This window comes from Python bivittatus, unplaced genomic scaffold (genome assembly GCF_059951505.1).
Source record: "Python bivittatus isolate LINGU-HERP-01145 unplaced genomic scaffold, Pbiv_v1 ctg000350_np1212, whole genome shotgun sequence".
In the NCBI taxonomy this organism is placed as follows: domain Eukaryota; kingdom Metazoa; phylum Chordata; class Lepidosauria; order Squamata; family Pythonidae; genus Python; species Python bivittatus.
The window spans coordinates 21,883,357-21,905,642 of NW_028277074.1; the positions used below are offsets into that span (position 1 = coordinate 21,883,357).

At 41.1% G+C, this 22,286-nt stretch overlaps 1 long non-coding RNA gene across 1 annotated transcript; it reads left to right on the forward strand.

Annotated features, from left to right (window-relative positions):
• Positions 1–2,783: 2,783 nt before the first annotated feature.
• LOC148215140 (uncharacterized) lies at positions 2,784–21,235 on the forward strand. The gene is made up of 3 exons (XR_015796733.1): positions 2,784–2,830; positions 3,179–3,220; positions 21,114–21,235. It is a non-coding gene; the product is annotated as an uncharacterized LOC148215140 (long non-coding RNA).
• Positions 21,236–22,286: the final 1,051 nt, after the last annotated feature.

Genomic DNA, 22,286 nt, shown 5'->3' on the forward strand with positions numbered 1-22,286 from the left:
GAAGCCTTTAGTATCACGTAGGTTTGGAAATATGGGGCATCTTTTCTTCAAAAGTAATACCATACATCATTTAATTGAGCCAAGGTGTTTAATAGAAGTACCTTTAGCTAGGCATTTAAAAAATACATAAAAGAGACGAAAAAATATTGTGAAGAAATAGTACATTTACAAAAACATTCAACTGACATTTTACCTTTTCACTTCTATAACTTTGAAATTGGTTGAAAGAGCCCCCCAGCCTTTTTCAGGTGACGTAATGCTTATCAGTGCATATTTTTACATAAATGAGAGGATGAGTACAGAACAAGTACCATCCCCAGTGCCATAAGAGATAGAGAGGCAGGTTGATATCATAGTTCCTGAACTATAATATTGCCTAAAAAGTAATGGGACTCTGCAAGATTAAAAAAAATTATGGGAAATGCAGCCGCTTTCTTCTTTCTCAACCTTTGAGAAGCTCAAGGTCCTTCCTGCAGATATACGCACTGTAGGATACAACCCTGTATTGTTACAAGGGGAACAGGAAAGGACGCAGACTTCTCCATTTCATCACGCATAGTTCGCTACCGAAAGAGACAGGGGCATGGCATGCAGCTTACAAGCTGCCACTTTGCTAAGTAAGCTAATTTCGGGTATTACAGAGCAATTTCTTCCTTCGTCCCAGCGCTGGTCACAAGGCTTCAAGAGAAACGAGAAGTGACTCGGTCAACGCGCCAGTCTCCCCGCAACCCCCCGCCCTTCGCCCACCGGCCCCGAAGTCCGCCCGACCCGCCGGCTCACCATTCAAGATGCTCTGGAACAAGAGGGCAGCCAGCTTCCACATGCCCTGCGCCTTGCTCGCCTCCCAGCCACGTCTGGGCTCCGCTCGCCGCCCGCTTCCTCTCCCGCAAGGCTCCCGCGGCCAGCCGAGAGGGGAGACCAGCCCAGCTCCTGCCTCGGTACCCGGCTGTCCTTCCAGCCAGTGCGCTGCCCGCCTCGCCTTCAGCGTCTCTTCGCCGCGGACTCTGCCTTTCTCTGGCAGGAGGATGCAGCTCGGGGGGAAAGGGAGGCGGCCGCGGGCAGCTCAGGTGGGTCCTCCTTCCTCGCCCAGGTAGACGCTGGCAGGTTGGCGGGAGCAGGTCCACAGGTGAAGCCGCCCTCCAACGCAGGCAGAGGACCGTCCCTGGTCATATCCGGCCCTTTCTCTGCGGCAAGCAGGCAGGCAGGCAGGCAGGCAAGCAGGCAGGCAGCTCCCCGCGCACCACCCTTCAGCCACCACAGCCAGGCAGCAGGCGCATCTTTCCTCTCCTACCGCCTTAATCACATTGATCCCTCTGCTAACCTTCCCTGCCTGGCGGAGAGCATTAACCCTCTCTCAAGCCGCCTCCGCCAGTCACAGCCCTCGCTCTGCTCTTCAGGCAGCAGGAGGAAGACAGACACAGAGAGACAGACAGACAGAGAGAGAGAGAGAGAGAGAGAGAGAGACCCAGCTGGCCAGAGCAGTTGCTGGAGCTGCACAGACCTTCACTCTTTTGCCAAGCCGTCTCCCCTCCTCAAATAGATTCTGACTTTTAAATATAATTAATGCGTTGACAAGGGGATGACAACTGTGGAAGGCCATCATGCGTTGCACAGATAAATTTACCAAATCAAGCTATGTTTCTCACACTGAAATCAATATGTTTTGTACAATAAAAATAACATAGTTTGTTGCTAATGACTAGTTGCAAAGGTTTCAGTACAGTTTTGATTGTCTTTTCTATTAATATGCAAGGAAGGAAGAGGTGATTAAAAGCCACTTTCTGGACAACACGGTACTTTTAGGCCTGCTCATTAGAAAAATGCCTGCTCCAGTTTTTTGTGTATATTTCCCCAATGGATTCTACATGAATGGAATTCTACAAAGGTAAAAAGAATAGAAATACCCACATACGTGTCCACAGTGACACACACACTTACACAGCACCACTCTCCGCTTGGTTTTCAAGATGGCTACCATGACAACATCCAGACTGGCCTATTAAAATGAAAACTGAATGCCGGAGGATATTAAAAGCCTTTTTTAAAGGCCTCCAGTGTGGTTCCTTAAAATATTAAAGAAAAACAGCATGCCTAGGCTTTTGTAGTACTATCTACAGATTGGAATTACTCCCAAAATGAATTCTAGAGCTGACACTTGAAGAGTAGATTAATGCAACATTCCAATCCAAACCTTTGGAGCAAATTCTCAGGCGTTGATTTCATATGCAGACCTGTAAACTCAAAATAACTAATAGTAAACTTAGCTTCTTACCTACAATTTTTGTATTTGATGAATTTCAATTGATCAGGAAAAAAAGTGTGCTATTACTTTAGTGTGTTAAAACAAGTCTGTTTATCAACTATAATGTAATTCCTTTTAGATCTTCTGTAGGTCCTTATTGTATATTTATATCTGGTGACTTATTGGCTTTTGTTTATAGGAATCTGTAATTTCAAGCTGCCCAAAGCATGTAGAAAGAGTATTCTCTCTGCAGTCAAAAGCAGCTTTCAGTAGGAGCTTATTTATTTACCTCTAAAATCCCTGTTTTAGCTAATGTGGTATACAATTTTAAAGAAGACCCCCATTGGCAAATAAATGTATCAAATAAGAGAAACATTTGATTACAGCAGAATAGAAATATTTTTAAAAAATCTAAACAAAATATTTAGCTCTATCACAGACTATTATATAATTGACTCATGTTTAGATATTTTCCTTTGAATACTCTTTATGACAATAATAAGAGATCTACAAAAACCTGACTTTGACTTTCATATATTTTTCAGATATTCAACTTTGGCTTTATTTTGGAGTCATAAGATCTTCTTGGTAAGAAGAGATAATTCTTAAAAATAAACCAGATTATGAATCAAATGTTCAAGATATATAAATATATAACAAAACTGTATACATGCCTGAGAGTTAAGAATTGTATTCTATAATACATCCCAGAATAGCATAGATGGGTAAGACCAAGTTCTTTAGTGGTAAACATATTTTTATTTATTTATTTATAATATTTTAAAGCTAATTAGTAGCAAAATGTTCTGAATAGTTAACAATAAATACCGTAGGTAAACTGCAAAATATTCTCAAAAACAAAGAGCCTAGATTACACAAGATCCTTTATCAGAAGTATTAATTATTTTCTTTTACCTGGCTTTCCCCTTTTTACAGATCAAAAAACAGAAGCTTAACTTACACCATCAACCTTATATAGTAAGTAAAGCGACAGAATATATATCCTGTAAATAAATATAATTTCTGAGATGTGGCTGTTATGTCAAATGGTTAACAGTAAACAAAAATTTAAAATTCTCCATTTAAAGAAAAATATAATGCAGGTAGATTTTCAATGCAGAGACAAAAAGTATGATGTAGTTAATAAATTGCTGAAGATATAGTTACCCAGAACATCTGTCCTTACTTTATCCACTTCCAAAATTATTCATAGGAAGCCCTTTGCATGTCACACCAACTCTCATTCCCCTCAGATGAATTTCATTAAAGACACATATATTTTAATTATTTGGGTCATTACAAGAGTTGCATTTCTTTTCAGGTTTGCATAGAAGTCTGAAAAAATATCTGCCTGCTTTAATGAATAACAAAGACGTGCTGCACTCATACTCATTTGAGTCCCAAATCATTTTTAAAGTATACACTGTCCTACATCCCCACACCTCCAAAGTGCCCTGCTAATTTTTTAAAATGTATTTTATAATTTTAAAAAAATAAACAGTTTTCTTAAAGAGTGAAATGAGGAAAGTGCACTTCAAAATGAAGATGTGGTTTCCATCAGCTTGGCATCTTTATTCCATGTAATATCTCCAAGCCCAGCTCCAGTTTTAGGAAGTAAAGATGGTAGATTTTGAACTGGAACTACAATAGGGAGGGAGGGAGGGAGGGAGGGGAACTGATCTCACTGACAGTCCGAAAGAGGTGAAATTTAAGAATTGTAGTGGAGTACTCAGAGGAACCTGTCAGCCATTTGAAGTAGGCCAGATCAAGAAACAGGCACTGCAGGGATTCCAGGAATGTTACTTTACTGTTGTAGGGTGTATTAACAGAATCTTGAAAGCCTGTCCAAAACCTTCACTACCCCTTTTTAAGGACAACAAGGTCAAAGCAGGGCTATTCTGAGTCTCTTTCTCATGCTTTCTGTTTTCCCAGGGCTGAGTAACCATTTCACCTCTCCCATTCCTTCTCAAGGCCAGAGCTAAATTCCTCTACAGAACCCAGTATTGAAGTAGCATGAGGACAAAGAGACAGGGATAAATATGTCTGGGTGAGGACAACAAGGCACTGGATAAAAAGAAAGAAAGGTGGTCAAGTTAAAACTTAGAGGGCTGCAGAAAGTAATTGAGGAGGCAGGTTTGAGGGGCCTGGAAGGTCATTTCCATGTGTTTGTGGCTGGAGAACAGAGAGTTTGGAAGGGGAATCCTTACTGAGGGAGTAAATATAGGTTCAAAACAGTGGAATGTACAATGGTATTTATTTCAATCCTGCGTCTCAGTCCAAAGACCCTCAAGTATTGCATGAGACTGATATATTACTTTTGAAGCACTGATTGACTAAAGATGGTTTACATGTAACAGATGGACATATTGCTGGTAGCCTCACATTTAAATTGATAACAATTTTGTTAAAATGCTTAAAAGCAACATGAGTGATGCCAACACCATTTGATTTACACCTACTCTTAGACTGTTCTTGTGGAACAAAGCTAAGCTGAATCATCCAGTTTCTTAGGCAGCTGTCTAGAAGATAGTTTTCTGCATGTAGAAGTTGCACTGAATTAATGGAGTCAGTGCTTTCAATTCTGAGGCCTTGACTGTCGCCTTACTTTTCTTTAAAAGGTTTCTTTTAAATACGCATTTAAAATAAGGAATGTGCAAAATGTTCTATGGACAAACCATTCTGTTTGTGAAACAGCTGATTTGGGGTGGTTCATATCCAAACCAAAATATTTATGTTTCAAATGTTTAGGTCCATATATGGAACAAAGTGGGGCTATTTTGTTGCAGATTTGGAGTGAAGCAGAATTGTTTTGGGTAAGGGAGGGGGACAGTAGGGAAAAACAAGAATGAAGGATATTGTTCACTTGTATGGACACTGACAGTGGGGTAGCTGAGGGAAGGGAGAGGGAAGCAAGGGAAGTGGCTGAGAGGATCAAGAGCCAGGTGAGCCAGTAGGGTATGCCCTACTGGAGGGGAGCAACTAAGGGATGGCAGGCAAAGGAGGGAAGTGGGAATGCTGAGAAGATTGCAGTGGGGGAGTGGCAGGGGGGCACTGACACACAGGCCATGTGGAAGAGGTTTATCCAGCCTTATCTTGATCTGCCTGTAAAATCACTCTGGGATTCTCCCAGGTTTTGTTTCAGCCAAAACCCAGAAACATTTCGGGTGCTATTCCTTCAGTGCCACAGCCAATCCAAAACACCACTTCAAGCCTGCCTGTTGCAGGGCTGAGCAACAGGAGGAAGACACTTCAGCTGATTGATGTGGGGTGTTATGAAAAGACAGTTGCTACATTTATTAGTATGCATTTATTTTTACTACAAGGAAGGGGGAATCGATGCTTTATGGAATTTTCAGCCTCATATGGCAAAATATCTTGGCAGGCCAGAGATGCTATGCATTTATCTTGGTTGGGTGCCATTTGCTGATCTGATTTAGATGCAAAATGTTTTGAGCCAGCCCTAACCCTATAAAGTTTTCCCATCCAATCACTTTTACCTGCATCCCATCAAATAGAATAAACATGACTAATAAACAGAGCATGGTAAGTTCCTATTCTGAGTCACTTTTTAGGTCAAATAAAGTTCAGTTTAATACCAAAAAGCTACCATTTGTTATAAAAGGAAGGCTATAATTCTAATTCTTGCCATCCAGTGCAATCCTACATATACTTACCTAAAAGTAAATCCCATTATGCTTAGTGATGTTTACTCATTAAAAAGCATCTCTCAGATTTCAGTGTGAATAGGTTTTTTTATGGTACTACACACTTTTTCAGAATAAATGTGCCAAAAGTCTTAGAAAAGTCAGTGAAATGTATTTAGGGAACAAATGTATTACCCTAGTTTTCTTTAGCACTTCTTCCCAATAGTTTGTAACTTTAGAAGGGTTCAGATGATCTTTCCAGTTATTCAAGGTGGGGAGATGGTTATCACAGGGCCAGCTTTTCCATGGAGAGAGAGATCATACACTATATACCCTAATCAGGTATGTATGGGGAACTGTAACGGAAGGCATGTGCGAGGAGGATACTGGAATGGAGGTTCAAGGTTATCAGGAGGGAGAGGATGCATTCCAGAGCAAGCACTTTCTCAGCCCGCAACAGGACCATGGGAAGAGTAAAAGGATGAGGCTGGCCCCTCCCTAGAGTCCCACAGGGTATATCCACTAGTTGCTTTAGCATAGGTTTAGTCTGGCGAGATTGATGTCAGGCCCAGCCCAAGAACAGCAGCAAAGCAATCCAGTCCAGTAAAGTTCCTTTATTAGCTTGCACCTAATAGACAGAATCTCGCCAGACTAAACCTATGCTAACGCAACTAGTGGCTATAACCCGCGAGACTGTAGGGAGGGGCCAGCCTCATCCTCTTTGTCTTCCCACATTCTGGCTGTGGACTGAGAAAGCACTTGCTCTGGAATGCATCCTCTCCCTCCTGATAACCTTGAACCTCCATTCCATTCCTCGCACATGCCCTCCCTTACAGGAACCTCTTTACAACTTCATTTAATAGGGAATATGATCACTGAGTTTGGCAGCAGAACTAGCCATTTATTTATTTATTTAGGTTTATAATGCTGCCCATTTCAAATACATTTAGAACTAGGACTTAAGCTTTGGAAATGTAAATCCATCCTGATGGCACAGGTCCCTGCTACAAATTGCAGTTATGAGAAAATGAAGAAGTGTGCATCACAATTTTATAGTGCAAACTCCAGCCTTTTGTACTTGCATCCCAAGTACATAATTCACAGGGTTTGTGTCATGACATCACAATGCACATTCAGTCACTCTCCCCATCTCATGGCTGCCTATGCTTGATGCACCACTGATGTGTGCTATTTATAAATATTTGAATTACTTTAAATATTTTATGCAATGTGGAGGAAATTTAAAATTTAAGCAACTGCTTCAAGACGTCTCCATTTTTTTACCTATGATACAAATATCTATTTTTTTCTTTTAATATTCATATTATATGAACACTTTATACTATTACTTGTTCATTTAGATCACATAGTTCACTAGTATTTGTATAAAATGAAACACGTTTTATTTGTTGTACTTCTGTAGCGATACTTGTTATTTTTCTTGGTTTGTTTAAAAATCCATATACATGCAAATCTTATGCTGTCACGTCATTCACAGGGGATTTATCTTGATATCAAAGTGTAAATATAGCAGTTTGGATCCTAACGTTTTTTTCTGTGAATGGAAGGGAGTTAGATACAGCGAACAGCTTTTTCATTCCTTTTTCCTCTGCACCTGGAGTGGGCAATCCATATGTGGTGCAAAGCCTCTTTTTGGCTACATGCATCTCCTCAGAGCACCCAAGATGGAGCTACTGATATTTGGCAGCAAATCACTGTAATTTGATGGTGCAATTTTCTGCGAAAAAAAAGAAATCACAACTTTAATAAGGCTCTTATGTATCTGGCGTGCTTAGTGCACTTTTAATTTAATTACCACCAACCCACCTTCTTCAGTGATATCACTGCTTCATGATCATGTCCCCTTCAACCTCCAGAGACCGCAAAGTACTTTATCTAGCCACAGAAAGATTGCCCATTCCTGCCACATAATGAACAAAAGGATTATTGCCAAACTATTAAATAAATATTTGATCAAGGCTTTTTTTTAAATTTCATTATGGAGAGCCATATGAATTTAGGGATTTTTTTCATAACAAAAGTGAATGCTTACAATCACCAGGTGGAATCGTAACCAATTTTCCCCAACAGTAACAGGGCATGGTGTAGTAGTTATGGTGCTGGGATAAGACCAGGGAAACACTGGTTCAAGTGAACTGTCATGGGTCCCTCTGGGTTCACAAGGATTTGATACAGGACACAACACATCAGATGCCACGTGCAATTTTGCCTTTTCCTTTAAGTGACATGGCAAACAGCCCAAAACAAAATAGCCTCTACTTTCACTTTTAGCTGGCATTCCTTTGCAAGATGCTTACTACTAGACAAGCCAAAAGTGTCTTCTCTACTGTCTCTACTTATCTGACAGCAGAGAAAAAGACATGAGTAAGGAATCAGAGGTTTGAGCTATTTTCAACAGGTAAAACATTTTAAAATAAAGCATTCTTTACTAGATATGTGAAGAGTCTAGCTTCTGGCCAAGTTTACCTTGCTATGTGCATAGGCTAGTGTGTTAGCTAAATCTAAACAATGCTATTTCTATGTTCTATTCCTATTTTCTACTTAAAAATAAGAAAGGAGCTAATTATATTGGCTGTCAGTCTGTCTCTCCCTAACTGGCATTGGCTCACTTTCTGAGTGGTCAAATTTGGTTTCTTCCAACTTCAGTTTTCTCCACAGAGACTATCTCCACTGGGTAGATTTGTCCTTCTCAGCAGCCCCTCCTCTGCTTCTGTTGTCTTGGCCCAGATCTCCCAGGAAAAATACCAGACTTTCAGCAAGTCTATCTCAGGATCTTCAGCCATCATCACTTTTCTCTAAAACCAACAAGCTTCAATAGCCAAGCTGACTAAAATCCATCATGGTTTGCCAGCCATTACTCCTCCCTCCCTCCTCCTAAAAGTGCCTCCTCCTTTTCGCAAGTCCCCTTTTTTAAGAACCACTTCTGCCAGCTCAGCAGTTGTTCTTCTCTTCTATGGAAAAGTCTTCCTGTAGGAAACTAAACTGCTCTCTGCATCTACTTATAAGCTAACTGGAACACTCTGTTTGGCTGCATGATAGAATGTTATCAAAGTATTCTCAGTTATAGCAGTTCACTGGTGACTTTCCCTTAGCCCAATATACCTCTAGGGATTGTTGTTGTAGGAAGAAAATGGAGGAATGAGTTGTGAGTAACCACCTTTAGCTCCCTGGGAGACAAGTTAAGCTGAGAGACAGCAACTACCCAAGTCACTCAGTAAGATTCCATTATTAAGCTTGGCTCTGAACTTGGCTCTCCCCAACTCTACTCCAACACTCCACCCCTACATTATAAAAGTAGCAATTAATTCAAACTACTTCTGTAAAGCTTTTCTCAAATTAAGAAACATGGGCAGCAGCAAAGCTTGGAGAGGTATGAAGAAAGATGTACAGTAATAGGAAACCACCACCACCCCAGCACACACTGCCAGCTCATGGAAACTCAGGAACAAAACTAACAAAACATAATCGACATCATCCTAAGAGTAAGGTAGAAAAACAGAAGGTTGTGTTGTGTGTGGGGGGGTGGGGGGGGGTGGTTGGTTGACATTGGAAAGTAGATTTAGGCATACTATTTACTTCAGATCTATACTGGAATGCTGCTTCTTAAACAAATACATGTCTGTGGAAGATCACGTATTTCATTGGACTTACAGTATGTCTCTATCAGCTTTCTTTTGCTCCATGCTTATTTACTAAGATTGGTTTACAATGCTATTTCTACCTTTTTCTTCTTAGCAAACTTTGGGTTAGATTCCAGGCTAACTATGTATGCCACAGGTTATCCATTTGGTGTCTTTTAATCCTACCTACTAATCAGCATTCTTGAGACAGACTGCAGTATGTGAGACCTCAGATGTTATATGAATAATGGACTACTTTATGATATGCGTGAGCTTTTCTGTCTTCCTATGTACATACAGTATATTTAAAAAAAAATTGTGCAGCGATAAATCTGCACATCACAACCAGGCTATCAATAAGCATCCCTTTGGTGGTTTGGAGGGTTTAGTAATATTTTATTTAAGCCAGATATTCAGAGCTAGGGCTTTCAAACCTTTTTTTTCTTCTTCTGACTCCCAAAGCCTGATGTGCTTGGCCTCACTTGCCAAGCCAGCTAATCCTTATTCCTGAATTACCAAAAATTTACTAAGCTCCATTCTATGCCTGCAGGGGAAAAAATTCCCAGGCTCCCTCTCTCAGCCTATCAAATACTTCCAGCTATACCAATTGCCTAAGCATTTTTAAAATCTCAAGCTAACAGGCCTAGTATCCAATGCAGGCAGCAAATCTGAAGAAGGAATAGGAGAAGGATATGCTGAATGGCTTTTTCAGGGAAGGTGTGTCTGGTTTTTGTTGCTGTGTATGTTGCCTTCAATATAGAATTTCTGTGCAAAAAGATTTCTGGTCATTTGTCTCCTCCCTTTGCAGCAGACACCCTGAGTTCCAGATTGTCAGGCAATTTTCTGTGCTTAAGTGATGTAGTGTGCTGCTATAAAAAAGAAGGCAACCATGGAAAACGTAGCAGTTGGGTCTCTTCCCCCCTCCCCCAAGCAAAAGCAGAAGACCTTTATGGTACTTTGGTTCACAAAGGTCAACCCTTTAACCACCACCACCACCGCTCCCCTGTCCAGCCCATTTTTTGGAAATTTATCCTGGTTTCTCTCTGGCAGCATTTGTATGAAATATTCAGCTGCATCTCATGAAAACCATGAGTATGTGACCTATTCCATAACGTAAGTCAGACACAGCAAACCAAGAATTCTCTCACTGTGCTAGGAAATAGTCATTTTGAGAAATATGGCCACCACATTTGCAGATGTTACTTTCTACCATTTTGTTTGCTTTTGCACATTAAAAACAAAAAGAAGGGAAAGATCCATAGTACCTAGAACAGCCCTGGATCTTATCATACCATCTTAAGATGCATGAGTGCGCAGGGATCACATAGGTCATCTAACCCAAACTCCTGCTTACTGTGGGAATCCAGTAAACCATTTTATCACTGTGGCAGTAACTGGAAGAGAAGATTAAGTGGAAATGACCACAATGCTAAGTTAAGGTAAGATACCAAATGATTAAACCCTGTATGGAATGGATGAAATGGTTTCCTTTTGCTAAAATTGCCTAGCTTGAATGATATGTAAGGGTCATTGTTCTTGTTAAGTACGTTGAACAAATGCAGATTCTCTAATCTACCATTTTTAAAATCCTTGGCTTGAGCATATCACTGAAAAACATACTTACAGAAACTGAGGATTTCTTTTATCTTGTAAGACTTTGATTCAGAAGTCTTCACAAGAATCTGCTATAGGAAGAAAGCATAACCTTGGGGACTTTTATGAATGCTTGTCATAGTGGGTGTGACCAATCATAAAACACATAGTTAGAAGAAGGGAAAATATTGAATTTGGTTTCCATTATTTTCATCATGTCCCCAGAATGTTGTCTATCGCAACAGCTTACATCTGTATTATTTTCCAAGCAGAAAAAACACCAATTATTTCTATCTTACAGTGCTGTCATCAATAAAAATGATGTTAGGTGCTGGCATTTAGTAGCATATCAATTTCCTATTTATTTATCAGGTGGGACAAGAAGCCTAACGGTTGTCAAGGGAGGCGTTCTGAGCACACTAGTACCTATGATCATCTTGTAAAATACCTTTGCTCAAGGGAATAATAACACCATCTATAGGGCTGCTATAAGTAAACAGAGTTGTAGCAGTAATAGGAGCAGCCATTTGAGTTCATACAGCAGCCATTTTGACAGCTTTAATCAGTGTATTCATAAACAGCACAGCTGGAGCAGAAATGTACCAAAAGGACAGTATAAGGCAGGTCATTCTTTTCTATGTACATTTCAGTGGCTTGAACCACTGAACACATAATAAAAACTTGTATATAAATGCAGTGTTTTGGAATCTAGATCTATTTGTCTTGCCAAAATTAAAGTTCAGGAGTAAAATGGTCATTCACTCATAAATAAGGCTATGATGTCAAATTAGCAATTTTATTTTTCATGCTAATGTTTTATGTCTTTATCACCTGTATAATAAGTAAAAAAAAAATCTAGCCAATGAAGCATTTCTCACCACTGTGCTGGGAAAAAGTACAGATATTGAATCATTGCTTGATACACATTTTGTTCAAGGAGTAAGAATCTTACACTGGTACTTAAGAAAAACCCCAAAATCCCAGATGTCTATCTAACCCTAGCTTCTGACTTCCCAGAATCAGCAACCAGATGGCATTGGAAGCCAGAACATGTGGTATGAAAGCAGCAGCATTCTCTCACTGTTGTTTCTCAGCAATTCATATCTATGTATATTTCTTCTAGGCATGGAAGCGCATATAGTCAAATGCAACTATAGTCTAACTGTGACATCCTATTTGCAGTTACATCCCAAAGCATTTGGCCTCATAAGCCATTCTCAAAGGATTTCAAGGAGGTAGACTTGAGTTGAGATAATAAAATATCACTCAGTAAAAGAAAAGACATTAACCCAATTTTAGGAAATAGATACTCGCTTATTCCAAAAATATACAGTATGTTACAAAAGTAGCATTAGATCAAGAGTGATCCACCTGTGATCTGAAAACCACATATCGTTCCAGGCTTTTTGTGCAATCCTCAGCCCTTCCTTAGGTGCCCAATAAGCATGTTAAAATTAAACATGATTTTAAGATTAGATAAAGTGACTAAGAAGAATTACACAATGGAGGGAAGTGGGTGGGACTTTAACTCTGAGCAAGCCCACCTGCTGTTTGAACCATGATTTTTCTCCCTACCTTTCTCTCCTTGCAAACTATCTTTGCTTCAACTTCATACATTGGCAACTGGTTCGAAAACAGAATAAGAATAAATGGGCAATTCTCACAGTGGGGAGATGTCAAAAGAGGTTTCCCAGGGACTGATGTTGGAAATATTTCCTCCTATAATATACATAGATACATACGTACATACATACATACATACATATTGATGATATCCAACAGTTGAGGATGGTCAAATCAAAAAAGGATTGTGAAGTCTTCCAAAAAGGTATCTAGAAACTGGGTTCAAAATGGCAAATGCAGTTCAGTATAAATTAGTGCTTCACATTGACACTAAGTGATAATGGGATCTTAGCTCACAGTAATGAACTAGGAAAGGGATCTTGGAATCAGAGTAGACAGCTCAGTGAAAATATCAACTCTGGGTGCAGCTGCTGTAAAAAAGACAAATTCCACTGAAAAAGTGCAAAAAAATAGTAAGTATTAGGAGTCTCCAACACAGTACTCTTCCACAAGGAAACGTAACAACCATAATGTTAGGGCTGCCCAGAACAAGAGTAATTGGAGAAGATCTTGATGTTTATAAAAATAAAAGACGATTGAAAAAGAGGCCAACAGAAGACAAGCTGCTGAGATGCTATCACCGATGAACAAGCATGAGCTTATGAGAACTCAGAACAGTTACTGACATGCAGGCCTAGCAAAATGATGTCCATCAGGTCAGGAAGAATTAGAAGTGACTAAGCAATCACAATAAACGTGGAATAACAGAGGGCAAGGATAGACATGACACAGGCCATATGAAGAAGCTCTTCCTCCCCCGCTCCCCTTACGTTAAAACTTGAGTTTATCCATTGAAACTAAATGTTGAGAGATACTGGAAGAAATGCTTTTTATGCAGAATGTAGTTATGCTATAGAATAAGGTGTCAGTGTCTACTGAAACTGTAGCCGGTTTGGATGATTCTTAAAAGATATTGGTTCATAAGGGATCAGAATATCAATGGCTATGGATGGCAGTTTAATTCTTCTGGATATCTTAAATACTGGTTACTGGGAAAAACTGGAATGGGTACCTATTACATTTTAGTCCAAGCAACTGAGCTTCCTAAATGCATCCAGTAGAATACTCTATGACAAAGAATATTGGACTGGATGGACCTATAGCCTGATCCAGCAGCACTCTTATGTTTTAAGTAAGCTAAGGTTCCCTTGAGTTAAGCGTGACTCGTGGCAACTACATGGACAAGTCCATGTTGTTTTCTTAGCAACAGTAGAAGTTTACGATTACCTTCTATCAGGATTTTGTTTTTAACTTTCCAGTCTATTCTACCAGTCTGGGTAGTCTTCCTGGTGGTCTTCCATCCAATTACTAGCCAAGTCCAATCCTGCTTACTTTTTCAGAATTAGCCAAGATTGATTATATGCTGCTTTCTACTGGGATATAAGCATAAGAATGTGGCCTAAATATATTTAGATGCAAGCCCCTGTACTTGGGGTATTTTGGAAAGGTAGGTTTTTGCCCTAAGGGTAAAACCTGTATATAATTTAATAGGTGCATGTGACAGTTGTGATTTGTTTTTGAACAAAAACGAGGACAGGCTTTGTTTAACAGATGGCTTATTTTCAGGTGGATGGACCTAATAAACCTGAACATCTCAGCACTACATTTTTTCACAAGGACTCTTCCAATCATTCTGCATAAGATGCCAAGGGCCCATCTGACAGAGTAATTGCAGGAGAGAGATTTTTCAGATGAATTCCCCAAGACAGATGCATAGTGAAAATTCCAAGGGAAAAGGGGATGGATGTCAGCAAATGCTCTGTGTTCAATAGTGAAAGGTTATGGGTGCTTATGATACTATTTCTGATCACCTGCCTATTAAACTTAAAATATGGGTGGGCAGATGAGGGAGTGATTATATTTTCAAGCAAAGAATTTAATCTATTGCATTAGCATTCAAATTAGTTCAGGCATTTTCTAATTGCCTGATAAATGTGCCCCAATCTATGCAGAGCAAAGGCAACAATGATAAAGAGGGAAAAAACATGTACATGCATATGTAGATTAATGAGAGAGAAAGAGTCATAGCTCCTTTATGGGTTGTATGCATGAAGGCTCCATGTAGTTAAGAAGAAAAAGGACCTCAACATTTTGTACCTCTTCACTCCCTCCAACAAGTTTACCTTGAAAATAGACACTGGTGAGGCCCGAAAATGGTGAGGCTCATTTCATTCCATAGGGTCTGCCTGTTTATATGATTCTAGAACCTCTTCACTACAATATTTATCAAAGTAGATTTGAAACCAACATGGTAAATCTCATACACGTTGAAAAAAATATAAGAAATATAAATCATGTATAAGTATATAGTACTGATGTTTTAAAGCAATATTCCTCAATTTGGCACTCTCAAGATGAATGAAGACTGCAACTGCCAGAATTTCTAGCCAGTGCAATTGCAAATTCCAATACCTCTTGAGGGTGTTGATGGGAAGGATCTTCTAACACAGCTTTCCTAAAATGCTAAAACTTAATTTCATACAAGTACCACCAAAAAGGATGGGAAAGTTGTTAGGAGAAACAAACTGCAGCAACAGGCCTTGATTAAGCACCACAATCCTTTCCAAAAATGTATGAGTAGGACAATAAAGATGTGGATGAGACTAATGTAACAGTCAAATTTAAATTTGTCACTGAATATGCATACAACAGAGAGTGCAAATAACTACAGTGTCCGCATGAGACTGATTTCTCACTTTGTATCTATGTCAGAATTCACGATCAGTTTCAGTGTTGTCTCAGGGGTGGTAATGCCCTGAGCAATCTGGTCCATGGCCTGCTAGTCATCCTAGACACATGGCTACTGCTCAATTAACAGGTGGAAGCTGTGGCCAGTTGTTAGTAAGGTGCAGTTGCAGGCCTACCTGGATAATGCAGATCTCACAATGGTGAGTCATGCCTTCATCACTTTTTGACTAGACTACTGCAACATGTTGTACAGGAGGTACCTTTGAAGACCACCCAGAAACTACAGTTAGTGCAAGATGCAACGGCCTGGTTACTGTCATGTATTATTCACAAAAGCACTTACGCCTATGCTTTGGGTGTTATATTAGTTACCAATAGGTTTATGGGCTCAATTCCAGGTTTTTGACCTCAAAAACTATATTTGGTTTGGTGGCTAGATGCTTGCAGGACCATCTTCTACCTGATTTATTCATTTGCACACATACATACACCTTCTTATAGAATCAAGCAGCTTGTTTGATCTTCAAAAACATAACAACATGGGGCCATGTTATGTTTAGTTTTATGTTCAGTGATACACAGAGAAGAGACATTCAGGGACCTTGGCACAAAAGGTAATTAATGGAAGTGAGTTTCTAATCTCAACTTTCATTGTATACATGGTAGGGTGAAGCAAAATCTAATGAGCTAATAGGTGGCTTTAACATGACTTACAGATAGTCCTTGACTTATGACCACAATCGGGACCTGAATTTCCATCGCTAAGTGATGTGTTCATAAAGCAAGATGTCATGTGACCACATCGCTTAGCAACCACAATCCTGGCAATTCCCCTTGCCATTGTTAAGCAAATATCAGTCATTAGCCAAGTATCCACCCCAATCCAAGCCATTCCAGGGTTGGTTCCCCCCGCCCCCCGTACCTCTCAGTGAGGTAAGAGACTGCCTCCAATTTCCCCCACTCACCTATCTCCCCTCCCATCTCTGCCCTTTTGGCCACCCTATAATCTGCTTTGTGGAGTGCCAAGCAACCCCAGAACCACGCGACTCTGGGGCTACAAGAAGCTGCAGCTGCACAAAGCCATGCGAAGCTACCCCAGGAAGCTGCAGCCACCCAGCACAGCCGCCCCAGGCCACCCCAGGAAGTATTCATTTGCCCAGCTGCCTCCTCTCCCAGTTACCCACCCTACCTTTCACCTTTTGCGCCCAGCTTCCACAGCCGAAGCAGAAGCAACTTGCTGGCTTTGCTGTCTCCTTTTCAGACCCAGCTTCTCTGACTAAATTTTCCTACATGCGGCTCCCTGATTCTTTGGAAACAGGCTTGCTTTTGCCAGCTTTGTGCAAAAGAGCAATAATAATCATTATTGTTGTTGGTTGCACAGTTACCCAGTTGTTTAGACTGGATTTAGCATTTTTATCCTCCTATTGAGTCCTTCCCAAGGACCTGAGATAAGCAAATGTTGTTGTTCGATGGTATTAAGGGTATCGTCACAGGATATAAGCTGTTCCAAGTAAAGCTGCCTTTTGCAATTGACTGGTGGTGATTTTGTCAATCCCGATGGTCTTCAAGTGGTACTCCAGATGTTTTGGGATTGCACCCAAGGCACCTATTACTATTGGTGCTATCTTTGCTTTCTTTTGCCACAGTCATTCTATTTCTATTTGCAGATCTTTGTATCTTGTGATTTTCTCCATTTCTTTCTCTTCTATTCTGCTGTCCCCAGGTATTGCAATGTCGACTATCCAGACTTTTTTGTCTTTCTTATCAACAGTTGTTAAGTCTGGGGTGTTATGGGGCAGGTGCTTGTCTGTTTGAATTCTAAAGTCCTAGAGCACTTTAACTTCTTCATTTTCTATTACTTTGTTTTGTGGTCCCATCAGTTCTTGCTTGTAGGCAAATCCACCATTGTTGCTACCTTGTCATGCCATTGTTTGTAGTCACTCTGTGTAATCTTCTTGCAGCAACTAACTGGTGGTCCACTGTTTCTTCAGCTTCTTTGCAGAGGCGGCATTTGCTGTCTGTTGCTGTCTTTTCAATTCTGGCTTTGTATGCATTTGTTCTTAAGGCTTGGTCTTGTACAGCCAGAATTAGTCCCTCTGTCTCTTTCTTCAACTTTCCTGCTCTTAGCCATTGCCAGGGCTTGTTGTTATCTGCTTTGCCTGCTCGTTTTTTTGTGTACTGGCCATGTAATACTTTGCCTTGCCATGTCTCTTTTCTATTCTCCATTTGGTCTTTCTTGTAGGCCAGTTTGGTTTCTTCAGTATTCAGTAAACCTTCATGGTGTACTAGCTTCAGTGCATCTTCTTCACTGTCCTACAGATATTCCTCCAATGCCCTTTTTTCTTCTTCAACTGTCTAGTATACTTGCAACATTCCACGCCCACCTATGCTCCTTGATAAGTAGAGTCTGTCAACGTCACTGCATGGATGAAGGGCATGATTCACTGTCATTATTTTTCTGGTCTTCCTATCCAGGGATTCCAGTTCTGCTTGAGTCCAGTCCACTATTCCAGCTGTGTATCTAATAACTGGAATTGCCCAGGTATTAATTGCCTTGATGTTATTAGGGTCTGGATTTTAAGATCTTCTTCATTCTCATGATGTATTCACTACTAACCTTCTTCTTGACTTCAGTGTAGTTGATGCTGTCAGCTTGAAGGATGCCCAGGTATTTGTAGTGATCTTCTTCATCCAGACTCTTGATGTTATTTCTATAGGGCATCTCAATTCCTTCAGTTTTCACTATTTTTCCCCTGTTGACGGTAAGGGTCCCACATTTGTCCAGTCCAAACTCCATTGCAATATCTTGGTTGTATATTATTTTTATTATTGGTGGTGGTGGTGGTTGCACAGTCAGCCAGTTGTTTAGACTGGATTTAGCATTTTTATCCACCTATCAATTCCCTCCCAAGGACCTGGGATAAGCAGATGTTGTTGTTTGATGGTGTTAAAGGTATTGTTGCAGATATAAACTGTTCCAAGTAAAGCTGCTTTTTGCAATTGACTGATGGTGATTTTGTCAATGTCAATGGTCTTCAAGTGGTACTGTAGATGTTTTGGGATTACATCCAAGGGGCCTATTACTATTGGTACTATCTTCACTTTCTTTTACTACAGTTGTTCTATTTCTATTTGCAGGTCTTTGTATTATGTGATTTTTCTCCAGTTCTTTCTCTTCTATTCTGCTGTCTCCAGGTATTGCAATGTCCACTATCCAGATTTTTTTGTCTTTCTTATCAACAATTGTTAAGTCTGGGGTGTTGCGTGGCCAGTGTTTGCCTGTTGGAATTCTAAAGTCCCAGAGTATTTTAGTCTCTTCATTTTCTATTACTTTGTCTGTTTTGTGGCCCCATCAGTTCTTGCTTTCAGGCAAATGGTATTTCTTGCAGATATTCTGATGCACCACTGTTGCTACCTTGTCATGCCATTGTTTGTAGTCACTTTGTGTGATCTTCTTGCGGCAGCGAACTAGATGGTCCACTGAAAATATTATTATTATTATTGTTGCCCCTTTGTGTGAAGCTAGCAAAAACGAGCCCCTTTGCAAGCGGTTTCTCTGGCGAACGATTCTGGCGAATGATTGGCTGCTTTCCAATGGGAAAGGGCCAGGGGTTGGTTCAGGGAGCCACATGTAGGAATTGTTTGCTGGAGAAACCGCTTGCAAAGGGGCTTGCTTTTGCTGGCTTTGCACAAAGGGGCTCCTTGGTGAAAAGGGCCAGGCCAGGCATGTCTCGTCAGTAGCGGGAGCAAGAAGACAGCAAGGCAAGCTGGGGTGGTGAAGCGCAGGGCAGCAGGGGTCTCAGCGTGCAGGGTGGTGAGGGCAACTGCAGCTGGTATTCGGCTGGGACAGCTGTGACTTCCCGGGCCATGGCAAGCAGCTCCAGAGCCACACAGTTCTGGGGCTGCTTGACACCCTGCAAGGCAGGGTGCAGGGTGACAAAAAAGACAGAATTTTTTTTGGGGGGGGGATTAGGCGGGGGGGTAGTTGAAGCCTGTGATTGTAAGTCGGGCAGGCTGCCAAGTGCCCAAATTGTGATCACATGACCCCCGGGGGTTCTGCAATGGCTGTTACTTTGAGGACCAGTCATAATACAGGTGAATATGTGTAGCTCAGGGTTGAACTGTAGAGTCCTTGGGGTTCTCTAGCCGGGTAATAAAACATTTGCAAGAAAAGAACCAAGCTCAGAGAACCCCAAGGACTCTACAGACTAGTCATAAGTCAGTTTTTTCAGTGCTGTCATAATTTAGAACGGTCGCTGAACGAATGGTCATAAGTCAAGGACTACCTGTATAGGTAGGCTACTGTAGAAAAACTGGCTTACACTTAACAATTATGATAAGTTATCTTTTATCAGCAGCAAAAAAAAAAAAAAAATTCAACAAAATATTATACTCTGGGAAAAAAGGCGTGAAAATTATCTACAGTTTGGGAGATTTAAACACTTATGGATTAATTATACTACCAGTATGCTGAAAGATAAACTGGAACTTTAAAAATAAATAAAATAATGCCCCAATAATGGCTTCTTCTCTTTCCCTATTTTAAGAATGTTAGTATCTACCCTAACCCTCTTTTTTCCCATCCCCATCATTTTTTTGCTCTCTCCACACCACCTTTCCATATCCTTAACCCCACCCTTCCTATTGCTGCTTATGTTTCTATCTATCTATTTATCTATCTGAATTTATACTCAGGAACTTGCTTGTTTTAGCCTACATATGGCACTAAAAGTGCATTTTGCTTTGTATTTGATTTTTTTTATCATTAATTTATTGTAATGTTCCTATATAATTTATATTTTTAAAAAGCAAATGCTTGCAAAAATGGCACTAAATTTAAACAATAGCTATTAAAAGTATATTCAAGTGTTTAATGGCTAAGGTGATATATCAGTCCTCTCACGTATCAGTCCCTCACCCACTTTTGATGTAGACAAGAAACATTTGGAAGATCTCCCACATAAGAAATGGGGCACTATATCAAATCCAACCTTCTCTCAGCTACCTGGTAACTGGTGCAGAGTATGATGTTCAGAAGTAAGTAGTCACATATGGACTACTTTTTAAATAGTTTGACATTTGAATTATCCCTGGGGTTCAATTAACAGCAATTATTTTACCAAGGTCCACTCTGATTCCCTATGTTTTGTAAGACAAATGGATATCTGTTGGAAAATGTGTGGGAAATTATCAACTGTGCTTACATGAGCTACATCCATCTGAAATCTCTGTCTTTCCCTCTAAATGATTATACTCATATAGTTTATATACTATGCCTAAAGCATTGCACAGTATGAGAATTAAAACCTGAATATTGTCAATTTATTTTAATTTTTTAATTATCCTATGGCAAAGCTTTCCTCAATACTTTGAAATTTACTCTTTCAGCATCTCTCCTAAAAAGCAAAATTGCAATAGTTTATATTCTAACAGCCATTTCTTTCTGAGACATGCTAAGCGTAGTCCCAGTTGAAACATGGAAGCTAATAAAATGCATTGTCTTCACCGAAAAATAATTGTGGCATCGCACTTTAAGCAATATATTTGGAAGACCTTTGCCATACAAATACAAAATGTATGCATGCCACCAAGCATGCATACAGAGACTTTAGGATGAGGGCTGCCACTTTGCTAAGTAAGCTAATTTCGGGTATTACAGAGCAATTTCTTCCTTCGTCCCAGCGCTGGTCACAAGGCTTCAAGAGAAACGAGAAGTGACTCGGTCAACGCGCCAGTCTCCCCGCAACCCCCCGCCCTTCGCCCACCGGCCCCGAAGTCCGCCCGACCCGCCGGCTCACCATTCAAGATGCTCTGGAACAAGAGGGCAGCCAGCTTCCACATGCCCTGCGCCTTGCTCGCCTCCCAGCCACGTCTGGGCTCCGCTCGCCGCCCGCTTCCTCTCCCGCAAGGCTCCCGCGGCCAGCCGAGAGGGGAGACCAGCCCAGCTCCTGCCTCGGTACCCGGCTGTCCTTCCAGCCAGTGCGCTGCCCGCCTCGCCTTCAGCGTCTCTTCGCCGCGGACTCTGCCTTTCTCTGGCAGGAGGATGCAGCTCGGGGGGAAAGGGAGGCGGCCGCGGGCAGCTCAGGTGGGTCCTCCTTCCTCGCCCAGGTAGACGCTGGCAGGTTGGCGGGAGCAGGTCCACAGGTGAAGCCGCCCTCCAACGCAGGCAGAGGACCGTCCCTGGTCATATCCGGCCCTTTCTCTGCGGCAAGCAGGCAGGCAGGCAGGCAGGCAGGCAAGCAGGCAGGCAGCTCCCCGCGCACCACCCTTCAGCCACCACAGCCAGGCAGCAGGCGCATCTTTCCTCTCCTACCGCCTTAATCACATTGATCCCTCTGCTAACCTTCCCTGCCTGGCGGAGAGCATTAACCCTCTCGCAAGCCGCCTCCGCCAGTCACAGCCCTCGCTCTGCTCTTCAGGCAGCAGGAGGAAGACAGACACAGAGAGAGAGAGAGAGAGAGAGAGAGAGAGAGAGAGAGAGAGAGAGAGAGACCCAGCCGGCCAGAGCAGTTGCTGGAGCTGCAGAGACCTTCACTCCTTTGCTGAAACTTGTATAAATTTAAAAGCAAGGAGCTGATTTATCTCTTGGTAAACTGAAGTGTCATTTCTTGCAGGTGAGAGCAGCAGATAAAGTACTTCGTGAGATGAGTTGAAAAAGACAAGATGAAATACTATGACAGATCCTGACTTAACAGAAGGCAAGTTACAGTTATAATAGACACTATGTTATACTTTTTAAATGAGTTTACTTTCTACATTTGAAAGTGAACAAAGATGACTGAGTAACCTGCTATGCTGCAACTTCCTGATCATATGTGCTAGGGTGACAAGCTCAGGTGCTTTTTGCTCCTTTAG